The 20,165-nt window shown below is 35.4% G+C and overlaps 1 protein-coding gene across 2 annotated transcripts in view; it reads right to left on the reverse strand.

Annotated features, from left to right (window-relative positions):
- LOC306843905 (ephrin type-A receptor 7-like) overlaps positions 1-20,165 on the reverse strand; it is an 83,470-nt gene that overhangs the window by 32,659 nt on the left and 30,646 nt on the right. The gene's annotated exons all lie outside the window — the stretch shown is intronic.

The raw sequence follows: 20,165 nt of genomic DNA on the forward strand, positions 1-20,165 counted from the left end.
AGAGAAAATATGAAATGAAAAACAGAGAAGGCTGCCTGGGCCTAAAAACCAAACAAAGAAAATACTTTTTCCTTCCACAAAGAGGCCTAATTTATTTTCCAACCAACAGTGTGGACCCCGCACTTGCCCTTCTCTCTCTCTTTAATGACCTCTTGTTATCCTGCAAGTGATGGAGAGAACATTTGCTTAGGTTGCTTATTGTCACCAATACTCCACACAGATACACGGTGGCACTCGTTCAGGTTTTGTGTTTACCATATCTGCACACTTACATGCCATATAGGCACTCATTCAGCCGAAAAACACCTGGCAACAAACAGATACATACCAAACCTTGAGTACACACACATGTATGTTTCCGCTCAGTGTGTGTGTGTGTGTGTGTTCAGCTGGATCCGAAATAACCTTGCTAATATTAGTTCTGGTTATTTTAAGTAACACTCTCTTTAACCATTTAAACAGAGGGTTACAGATTCAATAACGTTTGCCTGTTTTTTGTGTGTGTCGCAGGAACATATAAAGCATATTAACATTTAAGTCACAAACATATTAAAAGAATATTATTATTATTATTATTATTATTATCATCAAGATTGTATTTTTACAATCAAATTAATTTAATATGTTTCTAATAATAATGATGTTGATTAAGTCATAAACATTTTGAAAGAATTTGAAGCAAAATAGGATCTTAATGTATTATATTAAACTAGGATAATAATACTAATACTAATAACAACAATAATAATGATGATCATATTAATATTTGTTCTTTTTCTACTACTTCTTCTTATCAAGATTCTCTTATTTTCAATCAAATTCCTTTAATATGTTTCTAATAATAATGATGATGATTAATAATAATGATAATAATAATAATTACAAATGATTTTTATTGTGATTAACAATAATTTGTTGTTGTTATTATTATAAATATGTTTAATGAATTTGATTGTAAAATAGGATCTTGCTTTATTAGTAAACAAGGATTTGAATATAATAATACAATAATAACTATTATTATTATTATTATTAAAAGGCCAATTTTTATTTTTACACATAGCATTGGGTTCTCTGGATCTCAACTGAACATGCGTAAATCACTAAATCGTACAAATCCTCATGTATCAAACATGGACGAAAAGAGACATTTAAGTTACAAAACCATCCAATTCCACAGAGCATCCCATGTGGTATGTGTTTTTAGTTTGCATTCTTCAGCTGTATGAGTGCGATCAAAGAGAGAACTGCTGTTATTGGCTGTGTTTTGTGATTGACCGTGTCGCGTCACGCCCTACTTTCGTGTTCGGTGTGAACAGACAAATTGCATGTGAGCAGAATCCTTGTTATTAGAGTCAGACAAAATGAATGACTCAACATTACAATTGGCTTGTTTAGAGATGCGTCTGGATTTGTTCATCTGCACTGCGGTGAACAGACTTTGATGGAGGTCATCTTAACTAACATTAAACTAATTCCAGACACACTCGCACACCAACACCAGCTGTTCGTCTGCCACTGCGGCGAACGTTGTACAAGACTTCTGAGTCATGCGGATGCGGATCGTGTTTGTTTGCTTGTATCTGTCATTGCAGGTGAACAGCCCTATCATTTTTATGTCTCATCTGGACTTGACGTCTTCTTTACAGACGCACAGAACCCAGCGTGAAGGAATCCCTTCTGCGTATGAAAAGCCGCCACATCTTTCTTTTTTAAGCGTGTTTAGACAAAGCCCTTGTCGGTGCTTACAGATGTATTACCTCCTGAAATTTATTCCAAACGGTCTTGCTTCTGTTGGCCTACGATATTATTGTGCGGCGACGGTCCATCGGATTACAAATAATGAGGCCCAAAAAGACCCACTGCTCTGTTCTGTTAGCGATTGTGATTAATGTCGAGTTGAAATGGAAAGAAACAAACAGATTTGTTAATGAGGCTTTCCTATTAGAAAAAAATGACTATGTGAGGTTTTTAGTGGTTGGTCAGTAGATCTGTTTTGATCTCACTTGTAATGATGATTTGTTATCAATTACCAGGATGTTTACATTAGTCTCAATGAGATGATTCATGGCCCAATTAACATCTGCCTCTGGGAACCAGAGGTTCGAGGGAACCATACTATGCAGCAAGCTGATTTCAGTGCTTTTATTCTTCTCTTCGGTTTTGTTCTCTCTGGCCTGAGAATAGGGTGATCAGAGTGAGAAAGAGCTGATTATTCTCTCTGTCTGAAGAGAAGAGGATTCTAGTATCCATCTGGCTCACTTTAGTGTGAGAACCTGAGCGCTGCTGACGGATCCTGTACAAGCTAAAACAAAGCTCTCTCTTACTCAGCCGTGGTTTACCAAACTCTCCTCTTACACCCTTTCCCACTAAATGAGTCAAATCGAAAAAACATTTTAGTTTTGAACTCACAGGAAACCTTGAAAATATAATACAGTCCAAAAGTAGGAGACTAGTAAAAATGTGTAGTTTTTTTTTTTTAAATAAATCAATATTTTAACATAAAAACTGTATGAAATTAAAATATATTTGTTTTAAGTCACAGGCAATCTTGAAAAAAATACAGTGTATTTCATGTAAATAAACATGACTGATACAATAGAGTACACAAGACTAAGACAATGAAATTGTTTGTTTTCATTTTATTTATTAAATTATTACACAAGTAAAATTTAAGAGAAATAAATTATTATATATATAGAGAGAGAGAGAGAGAGAGAGAGAGAGAGAGAGTTAATTTGCAAAAACTGATAAACGCCACTTTAAAAAAAAGAGCTGATTGCTGTGCATTATTCTGTACATATAGCGCGATCTGAACCCTAAACACAATTTGTCAAAAAAGGCTGTATTGTCCACTTTCGAGGCATCTCGAGTTCACGTTTTACTGCAGAAGCAGACAAGCGCCCTTGTTGTTGTTATATTCAGGTCAGGTGACAACTGAACACTTTGAAAAGATATGCTAGCTGAGAGGAGTTTCGTCAAAGCTGACTAAAGTGATCGAGGATGGATAATTTCAACGAACTTGGTGAACCTGTGATATCTTCTTCAGGATGTAAAAGGAAAATAAAAGGTGAAATGTTTTCATGGAAACTTAAAAAAGCAGCGTGTTTCAATGGTGAGGGAAAAGCTCTGTGTATTGAGTGTAATCGCATCCATAAATCTATGATCACAATAACAACAACGTTTGTCAGGCATCTACATTGTTTACAACAATTAAACGAGTGTGGTTTTTTTTACTCTAAAACAGGAAATGTAGAGTTATCTGCTTTTGCCAAAAAACGACTGTTGGAGTTATCTGCTTTTGCTATAAAACAAACTTTTAATATGTAAAAAAAAAACATAAACTTTCAATGAACTTAGATTTTGTAAATTGCCTGTATTTGTTTAGTTATTATTACTTCTTACTTATTATTACTTATATCAAAACAACCCAACAGCAGTTTGATTGATATTACTTGGAATGCGCAATAAAAAAAAGTGATTTCTGAAAACAATATGGAGTTATCGGTTTTTGCAAATGAACTCTTTTATATATATATATATATATATATATATATATATATATATATATATATATATTTATACAGATTAAAATACTTAACATTTATGTTTAATATAATATTTCAATAATGTATGTGATCTTATTTAATTAGATGTGATCTTATTTGAACGTTAAATGGAATTTAAAACTGTTTATTTCAGTCATCAGTTGCTAAGGCAATATATTTTGTTTTAATTTAGTTTAGCTTGATGTGCTAAAAATAACTAAAACTTAAATAAAAAAATGCAAATTGTATAGACATACAAAAACAAAAACAAAAAAACTACTTAAAATTAGAAAAAAAAAAAATTAAAATTAAAATGGAAATAGAAGACACAAAAATAAAAACTGAATTAAAATTTTAATAAAATGACTAAAATAAGCAAAAATCACTGTGCCATAAAACAGTGTAAAAAAGTGTATATATTTCTTAATCAGTTTAAATCATAAATCTTTGTTTCATGACTCCCCAAATTCCCAAATGTTGTTTACCGCTGTTTAAATGCAATCTTGAATGCTATCTTTTCAATGTATTCTCAGATCTGTTGGACCCCATTATTTAAACTTAGATCTTTTCTCCCTCTCTCTTTCATGTCTCTCTTTATTCTCGGCTTTCTAGGCCAAAACGTTTTGCTAGGAAACTCAAACATGGCTTTCAGATGACAGACGGCAAAGCATATTCCCCTGTCTCTTCCCTGTGTCCCATCATATCTCCATATCTCTTTCTGTACATTGCAGATTCAGCCGACTTAATCGCTCCAATTGAAAGTGCCTGTAAGCAGTCCAAGCTCCCAGCGCAGTGCAGAGATAAAAGAGAGGGCCAGTTGACTCTCATCCCCCAGGATAGCTGGCCCCTAATCCTATTTTCTGTACTTTTATGAAATGAGAATAACAATATTCTGATGGATAAAGCGGTGGCAACATTCATCTCACTGCTGGAAGGGGTCTCTTTTAAGCGGGGTAGTTTGAACTCTGACCTGTGTGTGGTAGGAAGCTATTCCTGAGGTAAACATACCAGCTATCACTGATATAAATGAGTATGCATATATAATTATAATTTCTGGATACACAACATTTTGATGTGATGTTACTAGTTTGCATGTGAAAGCCTTATCTTTATTCTCATCCTCAACTCGCAAAACAATGTTTTATTCCCATGTCGCTGGTTTTTGCACAGCTTTTGCAAACAGTCACCGTACCAGTTTTCAGTTATGCAGTGAAACACATCTGACGTTTTTTAATAGGTCTAGGACGTGAAAGCCTTCTGTGTCAGATTTCACTAGCGTCATTATTCCATAATAACTCAGAGTCATATTAACATAGTAGTCAGAGTCAGTGAAGACAATAAAAGTGAGCTTTTAAAGCCCATCTCTCCTAATGGACTAGATACGGACTCCACATTTCGAGTACATTTATGTTATTCATTATTATAGTAGCAGTTTTTATGAGAAACACAGCTTCTTATTAAACTGTCTGACTTCATAAAACCCCACAATGATGTATGATCAACTGCAATATAATCTATTTAGACCTAAATTTAAGATTTATGTATTTGAATTGCATATAAAATTTCAATTTGGGTTACACATTTTTAACAAAATAATAAATGTAGAGTAAAACATTTTTGGCAATCATACATGAAACAGTTTTCTCTAATAGTACTAATAAACTGATTTATACACAGTAACCAGATTTATACATTTATCAATAAAACCAATTTTTTTCAGTTTCACATTCACACATTTTTAACTGAATAAAAGCAATTATTCACAATTAGAATAATTGCATTTTGACAATATGATTATTTAAAATCAAATAGATGCATACTGTTAAGAAAAAAACTGTGCCATGATGTTTTTTTTTGAACCAGTATCATTTGTGTATGACTTACAAATATGTATTACATTAAGTTAAAATGTTAAAAAGGAGTAATTCATATGGAAGTAAATAAATTAATTAATTAATACATACATACATACATACAAACACACACACACACATAAATGTTAAATTATTTTATGTTATTTATACTTTTCATATTATACTTTATTATTTTACTTTATTTATTTATTTATATTTGAGGCTATTGTGGGGGGGGAAATCATAGTAAACTACTGAAAAAATAGTTGAAATATCACATTAGGAAATGACTGGCCATCAGAAGCACAAAGTGCAGCTCAGGTCGGCTTTGAGCTACTTCACTTGAAGAACTCCGCAAATAGTCCTATAAATATGGTGGTCTCTAGGTAACATACCTTGTGTCATTAAGTCATTATTGAGGGTACTTGCTGAAATTGCTCCATTAAATGGATAATGTTTTCTAATTTAGGATCAAAGCCAGACTCCCCTGCCGACTGGCGGTGGACATTATTGCGGGTTTCTTCAAACGTCACAACCGTAGACGAGTCAAATAAAATGCTGCGCATGTAAGATGAATCATTACCCTTCCTGCTCTCTTTGTCACCCTCTGTACATCTATAAGTTTGAGAGGATAGCAAGTGGAAAGTATTGAGACGTAAGGGGGAGGGGGGATAGAGAGGTCTCACGGATCCTTTGAAGTCTGATTAAAGTCTAGAAAATAGTCAGATTCAAAACCGCTTAGATTAAAAAATCAGCTTTTTCCCCCTGGAAAAGATGGACAATACCTAAAAATACAGAAGCGCAGAACGACGCACACATAACAAAGATGTCTGCGAATTTCCGGTCAAATGAACTCTCCGTCCATATGGAACTAATCAGCAACCGATGCCGTGAATCACTCTTAATGGCGCTGTCTCTAAAAGTGGTTCGCCTAACACAAGCATCATTAATCAAAGTACACATCTTTAAAAAAGAAGCTGCTCTCGTCTGATCTTTGTTTATTGGCTTGAATTACTGTAATCCCTCACTATTAAACCAGACCAATAGCCTTTCAAATTTAAAATCCCTCCCCCTGTCTCAGACTGGGCCAATCGGAACACAAAGACCACCATCACTGTAGCTCTTGTGGCTTTTAAACATACACCAGGTCCTGGTAACAATGAACACGGAGCAAGAGAAAAACAGACATAGATCAGGCCACTCTAGCGGGTAACAACTTAACAGGTGTTACTATTTTCTCTGCCACTATGTGGGGAATGAATAGCTTTACTGTAATTGGCGATTTTTGGTGAGCCTGGTCATAAGTGTGGGACCAGGAGCAGTGCTTGCTGAATAAATTGTGATCAAGTCCGCCCCCAACTTTTCCAAGCACAATGACGGTTAGAACGAAGCTTTGGCCTTTCTTTGTGCTCTCGCCTTGTTTTCTTAAGGGAACTAAATCCACTTTGTCAGCAGTTAATTGGAGGATGCTGCTTTTCTATTATGCAAATAGGAAAAGTTTTCACTTCATTTAAACAGAGCCACCTCTTTTCCCGTTAGTTAGGGGTAAAAGAGTAAGAAAGGCCCTTCAATGCCCCTGAGCTGTTCCCACACCTGCCTAAAGAGACATTTCTATCAATGATATTCAGACTGGGTGGTCAGGTTCATGAAAACATGGAATCAGAGATGTTAATAAGTTGTATGGAAGCTTGTTTGTTGCCATACTTATTTACATTTACATTTAGTCATTTGGCAGACGCTTTTATCCAAAGCGACTTACAATTGGGGAATACAAAAAGCGATTCATCTTGAAGAGGCAGTCAGACAGAGGAAGTGCTCGTAACACCAAGTCTCAGTCATTGTTCAAATAAGTACAAACTAGTAGGTGGAGAGAAAGATAGAGGGAAAGTTTTTTTTTTTTATATTTCCCTTTGAATGGGGGATATTTATGGCATTTTGGCAACCAGAAACTTGAGAGACACTTGCAAGTCCTGTTTTTGGAGCCACGTTTAAAAAGGAATGAATAATACTTTTTTTTTTTTAAATCAGTGAATAATTTATGAAATATAATACATTTAAATAATTAATTATTTTTAATTTTTTCAACTTGTTCATATATCGTGTTCACATCTGTCACCGAGGGTAGGGATAAAGGGCTTAACCTGTTTACAGTCTGTGATCTTTCTGAAAGAGGAAACACACCTGTCTAGACCACACGGAATCCCCCGTCCTTTCTTTTCTGCAGATAGAGAGGAAAGGTCAGCAAAAACAGACAATGCAACACAAAGGTGGCGGTTTGTGTTTTGTCTTGTTTTAACGGCATGTGAAAGTGGGCACGTGCTCTTCACTAAAGCAGGGGAAAAATGCTCTATATTTTCACAATTTCAGTTTTTTTTCCCCTCTGTACTGTCAGGGAAGAAAAATCGCATTCCTCTCAGCAAAGGAAAGTATCAAAGGAATGAGTTCTATAAATAAACCAGAAGGAAACGTAAGAAAGCAACAAAAGAGCATTTCCCTTGAGTCTGAAATTGTTCTTTTACACAAATCTGCACAGGTACATTCCACATGGTTGTTAGTACAATATGGTTATGCCAAATGCCCTTGTTTGGTACCATTTACAAATTCAAACGTGAGGCTAAATATTTAACTAAAGTGTCTTGGCTTTCATAACCAGGGCTCAAAAATAAGAGAGATTTTATTTCTGTTTAACTTCAGATTTGCACTTGACCCCACTAAAAAACTAAAACAACAACAAAAAAACATATCTGTCTGACTGAAATAGATTAATGTAGATACATTTATTTACATTGTGCTAGTTTTTGGTAAATACTTTTCAATTAAAACTTTCTATCTTTTCTATATCAAAAACAAAAATGCACTTATTGATTTATTAACATTTTTGCTAGTATTTTGGTAAAAAAAAGTTTAAAAGTTTAAAGTGTATTTAAAAGATATTTTTGATCTTTTCTATATAAAATAAATAAATAAATAGATTTTAAAGAAGTTCAGATTTGCACTTGCCCTGACAATATTTTCAATAGTCCCACTAAAAAAATAACAATAACAACAAAAACTTACATGTCTTATGCTAACATTTTTACTTGTTTTTGGTAAAGAATGTTTATTTGAAACTTTTTAAACTATTTTCTATATCAAAAACGATAAATAAATAAATAGATTTATATATTTGTATTTATTTATTAACATATTCTGCTTATGTTTGCTAAATAAATGTTTAATTAAAATGTTTTAAATATTTCATATATCAAGCAAGCAATAAAAAAAATATATATTTATTTAATTACAGTTTGCTTGTTTTTGGTGTTTAATTTTTTTTTTACTTTATATATAGCTACAGCATATATACACACACACAAACATCCTTTTGGGGGGGTCTGTGACAATTTCAACTGGCCCAAAACACTCTCGCACTGGCTCCGGCCTATCAGACCTTCCTTATTGCCGAGCCATGGTAACTAATCCAAAAGGACGCAAATGGACACAAAAAGATAAAGAAAAGCCCCCTGGCCCATATCATAAGTAACAGAGATGATTTTAATTGTGGCGAAACAAAGCTTGTCCTAAACAAAAAGCAGCAAGCCTTTCCTGTCCACTGCAATGATAGAACACCTGCTGTTGGATAAGACAGAAATAAGTTTTTCAAAGCTGATGGTCACTATCTGCCATCCCAGCATCCTCTCTGCCTCCTGTTACCCCTTTTTTTTTATGGTGTCTGGTCCAGCTGTGTTCCCCATCTGTCTGCCGAATAGATTCCTCTCACTCAGTCTGTGGATGCTGTAATCTTTTTATTGTTCTTTTATACTATAAACATTAAAAGCCAGGAGAGCAGATGGCCCTCATATCGTCCTGGAGCTTTGATGAAAAGGCACCAGAGCAATATGGCTGAGAGGCAGAGTGTGCGTGTCTGTGTGTGTTACCGTCACATATAGCTTACAGAACCAGCAGGTGTGAGAGATGAAAAATCAAGTTATGCTTAGAAAACAGCTAAAAGTTGTCAAAAAAGTTGACGATTCTGTGCAGGTGCCAATCGTGGAACAAATGTTTATTTTTTCTATTTTATTCTACTGAACGCTTATATTCTCCTTCATTTATTCCCATGCCAAAAGTAGCTAGACTAAAACTCGTTAGAATTTCTTTGGCTAATGGAGAGAATAGGAGGAGGTGTGAACAGGAAGGGATGAAGACATAATTAGTTTCCTTCTCCACAGGAGACGGTGCGTTGATGAGACAATGAACAACAGAATAATGAGGAAAAGGAAAACTTTTCCATCATATTTAGGCCTTTAATCAAGTAAAAAAGGGCCAGTCCCTAAAAAAGGGACGCTATGATGTTTTATAATATTACGATTAGTCTGATTTAAATCAATATCAAAAAATGTCTCAAATACAATTTTCATACTGTACAATATAATGTACCATGACTGATTTGATTGTTTTATTTTTTTTATTTATAATAAAAATAGTGTTATATTTAAATATTATCCATTAAATGAAAATAATTATCAGCTTATTGGTACAAGACAGATTTTTAATATGGGCACATATCTAAAATAAATAAGTAATTTGGTAACACATTTGTTAACATTAGTTAATGTATTAACTAAAATGAACAAACAATGAACAATGCTTCTATTACAATATTTATTCATCTTGGTTAACCTGTTAACCTTCAACCCCATTTGTGGCCTCGCAGGTGAAAATAACCTACCTGAATTAAAATGGTAACAGTTTGTGACAAAGTGTGCTTACACAAACAAATTAGGTATCTTTTGAAAGAAGAGACTCTGGGCTTTACTATCTATCATCCAGAGTTGATAATGCTCAAAAAGATAAAAAGTTATAGACACTGACGTCCCTTGAAAAATATTTTTCCACACTGAATGTTTTTTTTATTTCATATACAAATACATGAAATAAGTCCTGGAGCAATCCAGAAAAGTAATGGATCGAAAGCCACATGTCTCATGTGTTCATATTTCAAATTTGAAGAAGATACCATGAAAAATGAGATTCCTGCAATATTTTTTCTGAAACTATTTATGGTCCCCCCACCCCCCTGTTTGAGGAAAAATAACCACCAAATGGATTACAGAATTATACAAGCTATTTTAGTCATTGTACATGTTCCTGCATAGTTTTTCAATTATAAAATAATAGACAGATTTATTTGAGCACTAAAAAATACAAAAATAATTATTTGAGTAATAAAAAAGGAAAAAAAATAGAAAAAAATGCTTTGTATATAGTATGTATACTGAAGTATTGTTCGTTATTCGTTATTACAATGATAAATATCACTGCCAGACGTGAAGTGATATTGCCAGACATGGTCATAGAGTCAGTAAACACACGCTGATGTGCTTCCATTCAGATTATAATCAAACAGATGGGCCATATAATCAATAATAGCTGATCAATGAATCACAATGATAGCCGTCATAGAGTCGCTAATAAACACGCTGATGTGCGTCCATACAGATTATAATCATGCAGACACGGCCACATTCCCCACACAATACACACACACACACATATAAAAAATGTAGAAGAAAAAAAAAACAGTTTTTTATGGATAAAGCAGATCGCTAAATTGTGCCCCGCTCAGATGACAGCGTGCGTCACAGAAGCGTCACTGCCGGCTGGAGGGAGCGCCAAATTCAAATAATCTATATTCCGCTTTTCTGAGACTTTTTTTTCCGTAGACGGTCTCATTATATTTGTAAGACCGTATTCTACAACATCGTTTTGTTTTTTTACCACCAAGACGCTGTTTTTGAGCGTAATTTATTCCATAACGGACGCGAACAATAACTCTCTGAAGAAATGAAATGTAAACAAAGGAATATTCATCCTTATTACAACGTTATTGTTTCGCTGGACTAAAAGTGCTCGCTGGGATGTTTTTCTGTGGACCCTTACCTCTCTAACTAAACTGGGATTTCAGCAGTGGATGCGTTTGTGGCTCGTTATTACAATGATAAAGGTACGTACGGCTTTTTTACTCTGCGTGTTTGGATGTGTACTGCTTACACAAATGTAGCAAATTTGTGCCACTCATTCCTTATAAGCTTTCCATCGAAAAACAGCGATCTGTCGTCGATGCTTGAGGCTTAGACCCTCAGAATGATATAAAGTTTGTCAAGATTAACTTTGTCCCGTTTCATTTATTCTATTAGAAAACAATGACACATGCAAACAAAGATCGTTCAGTGCGAGGTCGCTCTGGTGCAGGCTAACAGGTTAATGTTAGTTAATGAAAATACAGTTGTTCATTGTTTATTCATGTTAGTTCACACTACATTAACTAATGTTAACAAACACAACTTGTGATTTTAATATTATGCATTAGTAAATGCTGAAATTAACTTTATCTAAGATTAATAAATGCTGTAGAAGTATTGTTCAGTCTTCATGTTTACTAATATTGTTAACTAATGTTAACTAATAAAATATTGATTTAAGCTGAATTTATGTTATTATGTGAGAAAAAAAGTGAGACTTAATGTGAGAGATGTTAAACTAGCACAGTTTAGGTTGCCAGGAACAAATTTTCAGCCAAATGCTATTGACCAATCAGTCAGGAATTCCAGAAAACCATTTAATATAAGGATCCTTTCCTTACTTATCAGCAAAATGTGTGTATATGTATGATTCCATGAGTGTTTGACAAGCTTGACAAGGCTGCTCTAAAGAAGTACGATATCAGATGTGCCAGTCCGCTGTTCAGTTTGGCACACAGGGTTAAAGGATTTGCCGCTCTACAGCTGTATTTCACACACACATACACACACACACAATTTAAATGCACATGCACGCAATTTCTCTCTGACAGTCACACATTTTAAGTGTGAGCTGTTAAGGCGATGAGTTTGTTCTTGAGTGTGGTAGGTTGCGGCAGCTGGTCTCGGGCACCGCTGACACATCTCAATTCAGTCACAAACTACCACAGTACCTCCCCTATGATTCAACCCTTCTGCAGCAGGAAATGAAACACTCTAACCCCAGAACAGCCTAACACAGGGACACGTGTTGCAGGTAAACAGGAGGACAGAGTGGCACAGGTGTGTTTGTTTGTATTTGCGAATGTGTGCATGTGTGAATTTTTTTCAAACATTTTTGGCGAAATAATGTGTCAGGTTGAAGCTGTGGCTTAGCAGTTAAAATACATATCCTGACATGCTGGTTGTGTCCAAAAGTCCAATAGTATGATGAATAAATAAAAAATAAAAAAGTTTAAATGGAGTCATAAATTAAAAAAAAAAAAAAAAAAAGTATATAAATCCATTATATGTTTATACTAGCTATTGTTATTTCCTATGTCGCATTGTGTTTTAACAATTCTTTTTTTTTTAGAATGGACATAGATATCTATATAAATGTAGTATTATTATATTTAAAACAAAATAAGATTACCTCTTTTATTCCGTCTTCATGCTAGAAAAAACATGTGCTAATACCCTATTCAGAAGTGCCTGACTGCTTCTGGGTTTAAAATATCCTCATAACCTCTTTACATCAGACTCATTGTGAGCTGAAACAGTTTTCTCAAAGCCTCTATGAATTACCCAGTCAGAATGTTCAATTAACGCCTGTCAGTTAGAACTGGCCATTAATAACCACCCGCCATGAAGGCCACCAGCACTATGTGACGCTTCCATTTTTGTTCCAATTTATATTTCTCTGCTGACGGCACATCTGAGGACGTTCAGGTGAAAAGTCTCAGAGAGTTCAGAAGGTGGTGACAATTACAAGGAGACTAAAGCCTCCAACTTTTATGCATGGTAGGCACCTGGAACTCCAAAAAGATTGATGCTAATTTGGAAAGTGTCTGATACTCGTTTGCTCAGATAGAGACAACGCATTTGATGGCAAAAGCAGGGGATAAAAGAGGTGGGGGGGACATGTCTGAAAACTTTGTTGCTTGCCTCACAGGAATCTAAATAATTGAGTGAGTTGGTATCCGCTCGTCTGACAGAGAGAAAAGATGACTTTGAGCAAGAGGGTGGTGGAGGGGAAATTTGAATAAGTGACACAGAACAATGAAGTGAACCCAAATACATACAAGGTATGCTTTTCATACCTGCCTCAGTCTCTCACTGAAAAAAATGATGAAAAATGAGTAAATTATTTACTCTAAATACTAGTAAATAAGTATAAAGAAACAACAACACACTGTAATTTCGAAGCAGAAAGACTGAAATAGTTTTTCTTGTAAAAAAAAAAAAATATATATATATATATATATATATATATATATATATATTTATATACGTATATTTATATACGTATATATATATATATATATATACGTATATATATATATATATATATATATATATATATATATATATATATATATATATATATATATAAAGTGGACCAGCAAAATATGTATTTACTTCACTTTTTTTATCATTTTATCTATTTAATTCTTTGCTCTGACACAATATGTGATTTTAGGGATTTTCTAAATTATTTTTAAACCAAAACAATTATTTTAAATTTAACTAGTATTTTCAAATACATTAACATAAAGCTGTTGCAAATTAGTATTATAATAAGTACTTTTAAGTACGGTTCATCTGGCAAATCTCTAAACAGCCAGTTGCAATTGATTCCACTTGTTGGACGCTAGAAAGTCCTGCTCACCTTCAATCCAACAGGTCCCTTCAAGGTGGTTGGCAAAATTCCCCTCCATCCCCTCGCTCATGCTGAGAGACAAGTGTAGATCTCTCTTTCTTTTTCTGTGTCTGTCTCTCTCACTTCCGTGACAGTGGCCAGTTCAGAAGGACACACTGGAGCAGTGGCTGCAGGGAGTCTGCAGTCAGTCAAGCAGAGAAGATTCTGGGGGATTTGGGGGGCTTCGTTTGCCAGCAATAAAAGGCTTGCAACAGGATCCTCACTGAGATTAATGACCTAGATAGGCCATCGCAATGCCATTTAAATGGGAAAGTAATTAAAGTGCACCTTCCATGAAAATTATTCATTGCTGACGGATTGGGTGACGGACGAATCGCGAGGCATTCCGCACAATGACACAGGTTAAGTGCCCAGAGTAAGGCCGGCGAGGCCACTGTGAGCCAGACCACCAGCGATTTAACCACAGCTGTTGAATTGTAGCGACCGGTCCAGCTCTTATCAAATTACCACAGATGGAATTACCAAAAGAGGAAAGACAGAAAGAGAGAGAGTGGCTAGGGAGAGAGAGAGAAAGGCCTCTCAGGTAACATAAAACGGCATACAAATGCTACAAAAGAGGCTTGAGGGATCCGCTTAACTAGAAAATTACACCACCTAGCACTGGCCGACTGGGAATCCCGGGAATCAATCAATCCATTCTGTTTAACGTCCCTGCCACAGATTAGGATTTTGCAGAGATCAATCAATGGACTTATTGTTCCCCAAAGTGTGATTCTTCTCAGGGGTATTGAACAGGATCCATTTTGCAGTGATAATGTGTCGAAAAAGTGGGAGTATTAATTACGAGAGAAATACCGGGAGGATCTTTTTTCAGTCTGGGGCATGAGTATGCTTTTTCGCACTTTATAACGCTTGGCGCGGCACATTTGGACATCGCTTGAAGCTTGAAGAAGAAAACAAGCTCGTTTGGGTTCTCAGAGTTCAGCTTCATTTGAAGTATTGCAGTGTTTATTAGAAATGATTTATCTATGGACATCATTATTATTTAAAATCAATGCGCCTTTGTAATCTTTAATCAAAAACATACAATATGCCACTTACTTGAGATCACAGCAAATAGTAAACGACAATGATCCAGTCAATTCCTTACCTAATAATCACCTAATATTTTCTAGTTCGAGAAGCTGTATGTCACATTAGGAAAGAAAAGATCATAGTTGTAGTTGTTTTTTGGGGTTTGTTTTACTTTAAAACATGTGGAGCGACAAAACAGTTCCTGCTAATGCGACCACATTGCCCTGAACAATAGAGAACATTTTCTGTTATTTACTTCAGTCGTGCAGCTCGAAACATAAAGGTTCTTGAGATCAAAGTACGGCGCGAGCTACAGAGCGTTTCTCCTCGAGAGATGAGAGGAAATAACCTGACTGGAATCTAGTAGCATTGGAAAAACCGGGCTACGTATGGAATCCATGAGCCTCAATGAATAAAATTTCTTATTTAAAGCCATTTCCCCTCTAAGGCAGAAGATAAGAGCAGCGTAGCGGAGTACAGGGTTAATGTGCTTCCCTATCAAACACTTAAACAACTTTGCAACACTTTGCAACATCCTAGATAGAGTGGGCCACAGTCAGAGGGAGCTATCAGCGGGCAACATGCACATCGTGCTCTTCTGACATGTAACCTAAGCATTAAAAATCCATTTCCACAGCTTCTCGCCTTTCCTCGCTTTGATTCTGTTTACCGCGCATGCTGTTTGCATCTAAAACGCGCGTCTCACATCTAGCTGCTGAATTCTGCGGCGTGGAAAGGGCTGTTCGGTGCCTGATTCCACACTGTTTTCCCCAGAAGGACTCTCCTGAATAAATATTAATGGTTATTCTTTGAGCTATTTCCACTCAAGAGCATTGGGAAGAACAATGGGTGTTGTTTAGACAGACACACGGAGAGATGAAGCGAGTGAAGGAAAGAGAGAGAGAGAGAGAGAGAGAGACGCATCCGAGGGCATCTCTACAGAGATGTCAAGTGACAATAGAATGCTGATTGAAATGCTCTTCACCAAACTTCCCATGCAGTCGGAATTGCTATTAAAGAGAGAGAGAGAATTCACATTCGTCTGCAGGGGGGATGGCAAGGGCCATCAATGGAAGAAAAAAGAGCATGAAAAAAAAAAAAAATTATGATGATGAACCTGCCGATACAGAAGCAGTCGCTATTTAAAACCATTTTATGGAGAGCACGGAAGTAATTAGGCTTTGGAGGAACAATAAGTACTCTGAGTAGCCCCTCTCTCATACGGACACATCCCTTCTTATGCTCTCTTTTTGTCGCTTATTGTGTCGCTCAGTAGTGGAAGGATAATTAAAGAGAGGATTTTTGAATTCCTCATCAGATGCATAGCCATCTGGATTCGGGCTCAGCACCTTTGCTTTCTGCTGTCCTTACTGTTTCTACTCCTACACTTGGTGCCTGAAGCACCGACTTATTCTCATGCAGATGGAGACGATAGATGAGAGACGAGAGGGTCTCACCCCCCTTCTTTTCATCCATCCCTTGTTTTCTCTCTGCCTTGTCTTTCTTTGGTGCTTTTCTGCTGTTAAAGGTATAGTTCAATATAACATTCAAAAGTTCAGGGTCGGTACTTTTGTTTTTTGAAAAGTCTCTCTGCTCACTATGGGTGTATTTATTTGATCAATAGACAGTAAAACAGTAAATATTAACACAGCAAAATTATTACAGTTTAAAATAGCTTTTCTATTTTAATATATGTATTCTGTCGATGGCAAAGCTGAATTTTCAGCAGCCTTCAGTGTCACATGATCCTTCGTTCTAATATGCTGATTCCGTGCTCAATAAATATTTCTTATTATTATCAATGTTGAAAACATTTGTCATGTTGCTTAATATTTTTGTGGAATCCGTGATACATTTTTTCATGATTCTTTGAAGAATAGAAAGTTAAAAAAGAACAGCATTTATATGAAACAGATTTTTTTTTTTATTATAAATGTCTTTACTGTCACTTTTGATCAATTTAATGAGTTTTTCTGTTTAATTTCTTAAAAAAAAAAATTATAAATAAAATAAATTTAAACAATCATAATGATCCCAATCTTTTGAAGATGTAATTTAATAAATTTTTATCATATTCATAAGCAGAGGTGGGAAGGGTGGTTTTATTTTGACGGTTTTTATTTAAGAATAATACGAACTGATGATTTATTTATTTTTTTAAGATTTATATTTGGCATTTTTGTCTTTATTATGATTGGACAGATCAGAGCTGACAGGAAGTGAAGTGGGAGCGGGAACGGGAATGGTCCTCGAGTTGGGATTCACTCTATGTCGGCACGCTGCCCCCAAGGCTAAAACTGATGAATCTACCAAAAAAAAAAAAAAGTATGTATTAATGTGCATTAGATCAATTTTAATTCTTGCTCCTCACCCCAAATGCTCTTCACCTTTCCATTATCTCTCTTTATACTCTTTCTGGTATCCTTCCCCATGTAATAAGACTTGGGAAGAGCTTAAAAGATGCTATTTTTTTCTACTCTGAAGGCCTTGATAAAGTCATCAGTGTTAATGAGTGTCCTGCTCTGTCTGACCGACCAACAGTTTATTGTTTCAGGAAGCTCCATTCTCACCCATTATGAGGTAGTCATCCATTGCCGTGGTAACCCAGGGGTAAAATTGCGCCTGTAAGGCTCCGGCGAGCAGAGAATTGAGCATGCTCAGATAGGGTTAAATTTTCCATCTCGCCTCTAAACAAGGGGCTGATTGTCCAGGGCATAGTGAGCCTGTTGTATTCAAATGGAGCCTGTGCTTAATTATTAAAGGTGAATCTATAAATATATGAGTAATTGAGTGGGCAACCATTTTATTTTCATTCAAATGTGGAAAAATGCAAAGCTAGACTCAAGGACGTGCAGTTGATTTGTCCATTTGGTAGTCCTGTATAATTAGACAGATTTGCCTGACCACAATCAGACGCATTTCTTAGAGGGACTTAGAAGATGGATTACTGTATTCAACATCATCTGAAAGAAGTGCAAAGAAATATTTATTTAAATTCTGTTGCTAATGATAAAATATCAAAACCAAAATCCAAAACGAGCCAACCTCACTAAAACTACATTCATGTGTGGTTTGCAATCCAATTCAAATCGTATTCTTAGAAATCCGTTTCAGATCAGATTTTGCGTAGCTTTTTCATGTTCTCACAGCACGTAAAATGTAAAAACGTTTTTGCAGAAACAAGCTTGTGTTGTTGCGAAGTGCAAGTCAAGCGGGAAAAGACAATATACTGCTAGTATACACACTTTTTTGAGTGTTGAAACCAGCAGAAACGGAAGCATGGAATAAAGTCGCACATTCCAGCTTCCTTCGTTTCTGCCACTGCCTCATAAGACAAAAATATATAATTCAGCACGACGGCGGCGGCATGTTGTCATGTTGTTAGACAACATCTGTATTGCAAACTGTATTGCTGTTTTTGGCATGGGCCTAACAACGCAACAGCATTGCCATAGAAACCAACGAGCATTCCGTAAAACCAAAGAGCACTTATGGACACACAAATTGGATATGAACAGTTGCGATACACTGTGTGGATACACTGTCAGTTATTCAAATCAGATTCCATCCAAATATGCACAAAATTGGATTTGGGCTAACAGTCTGAACGAGGCTTAAATGACTAACCTGTCATTGGAAGACTAGTTGAATTGTCAACAACAGAGACCCATTCCTATCTAGAATGTATTCACATTCAAATGGGCAATTTTTATTCTGTCCTCCATTTTTGGCCTACTCTGTAGTTTGAAAGACATGAAAAATGAAACCGGTAATACTGGCACTACAGAAAACAGGGCTTTACTAATATATTTTCTCAATCTGACAATAACTAATGACTAAATATTGCCCAGGGTGGCTGGTGTAATTGTCTGTTGTCAGTATGCCAGACATAATTACGGCCGGCTCTCACTTTGAGACAAGGGTCTTTTCCCCTACTCTCTCTGTCCCTTATCTCGCTTTCTCTCTCTGCTCCTAACCTAGCAAGGTGTCCGTGTGTCCTTGTGGCTCCTTACTCCAGCGAGTGTCTCTGTCACGATCCCTGTCATGAAACATACATCATCCCCTCTCCCCTTCCTCCTCGGCTCCGTTCTTCCCTCATTTTACTGGCTGTCGGTCATTATGGCCTCTCCCTCTGTGTCTCTTCCCTCATTTCTCTGTGAACACGTGCATGCATGAGCTGCTTGTGTTATCCTGTCACTGACCTTGTTTTGTTTGCAAACCATAAAAACAACAAAAATGCAAATGAGAGCTTGAGTTTTGAATGCAGGTGGCGAAACACTAGGGATGTACAAAACTACACACTGTCAGAATCAACGAGTCTGTAAGTTACCTGAATGACTGGATGACTAATTGGTCTAGATTAAAAAGAACCTTTTTTGTATTTCTTTGACAGTGTTTACATAAAACACATTCTTGCATTCCAAAACAGCTGAACTAAGCACAACAGAATGGAATGGAACAGGAAGCAGGATTCTCGAGACACAACAGCCAAAAATATCTGTCTTGAAGATCTTAGGTACTTTGCTTAGTATGGTGTCTAGATGAGAATAGCATATAATAATCTAGATAAAGTGTATTTAAAATATTTTATATAATATATGTTATATCAGTCTCGAGCGATACATCAATAAATGTTAATAGATTTGAACTAAATATGAAATGTTTTAAATATATTACTTTTTAACTAGGGTATTCCTTGTCAAGATATAATTATTATTAATTTTCTATATAAAACATCTATAAACTAGTCAACATATGTCTAGATAAAATTTTATATGATTTCTAGATAAATTATATATTATAATGATACATTTAGAAATATATAGACAAGAATGTATATTTTAGATCATATACAGTATATATTGGACAAAATATTTTCTAGACTAACAAAATAAATAAATAAATATTGATAACCCAGTCAACCTATGTCTACATAAATTACTGTTATTATTGTTAGCAAGATAAAAAATATTTCTAATATTATATATTATATTATAGATTTAAAATGTATTTTAGACATTATTTAAAAATCTATATAAACTAAATCAAC

This window comes from Barbus barbus (genome assembly GCF_936440315.1).
Source record: "Barbus barbus genome assembly, chromosome: 24".
Lineage (NCBI taxonomy): Eukaryota > Metazoa > Chordata > Actinopteri > Cypriniformes > Cyprinidae > Barbus > Barbus barbus.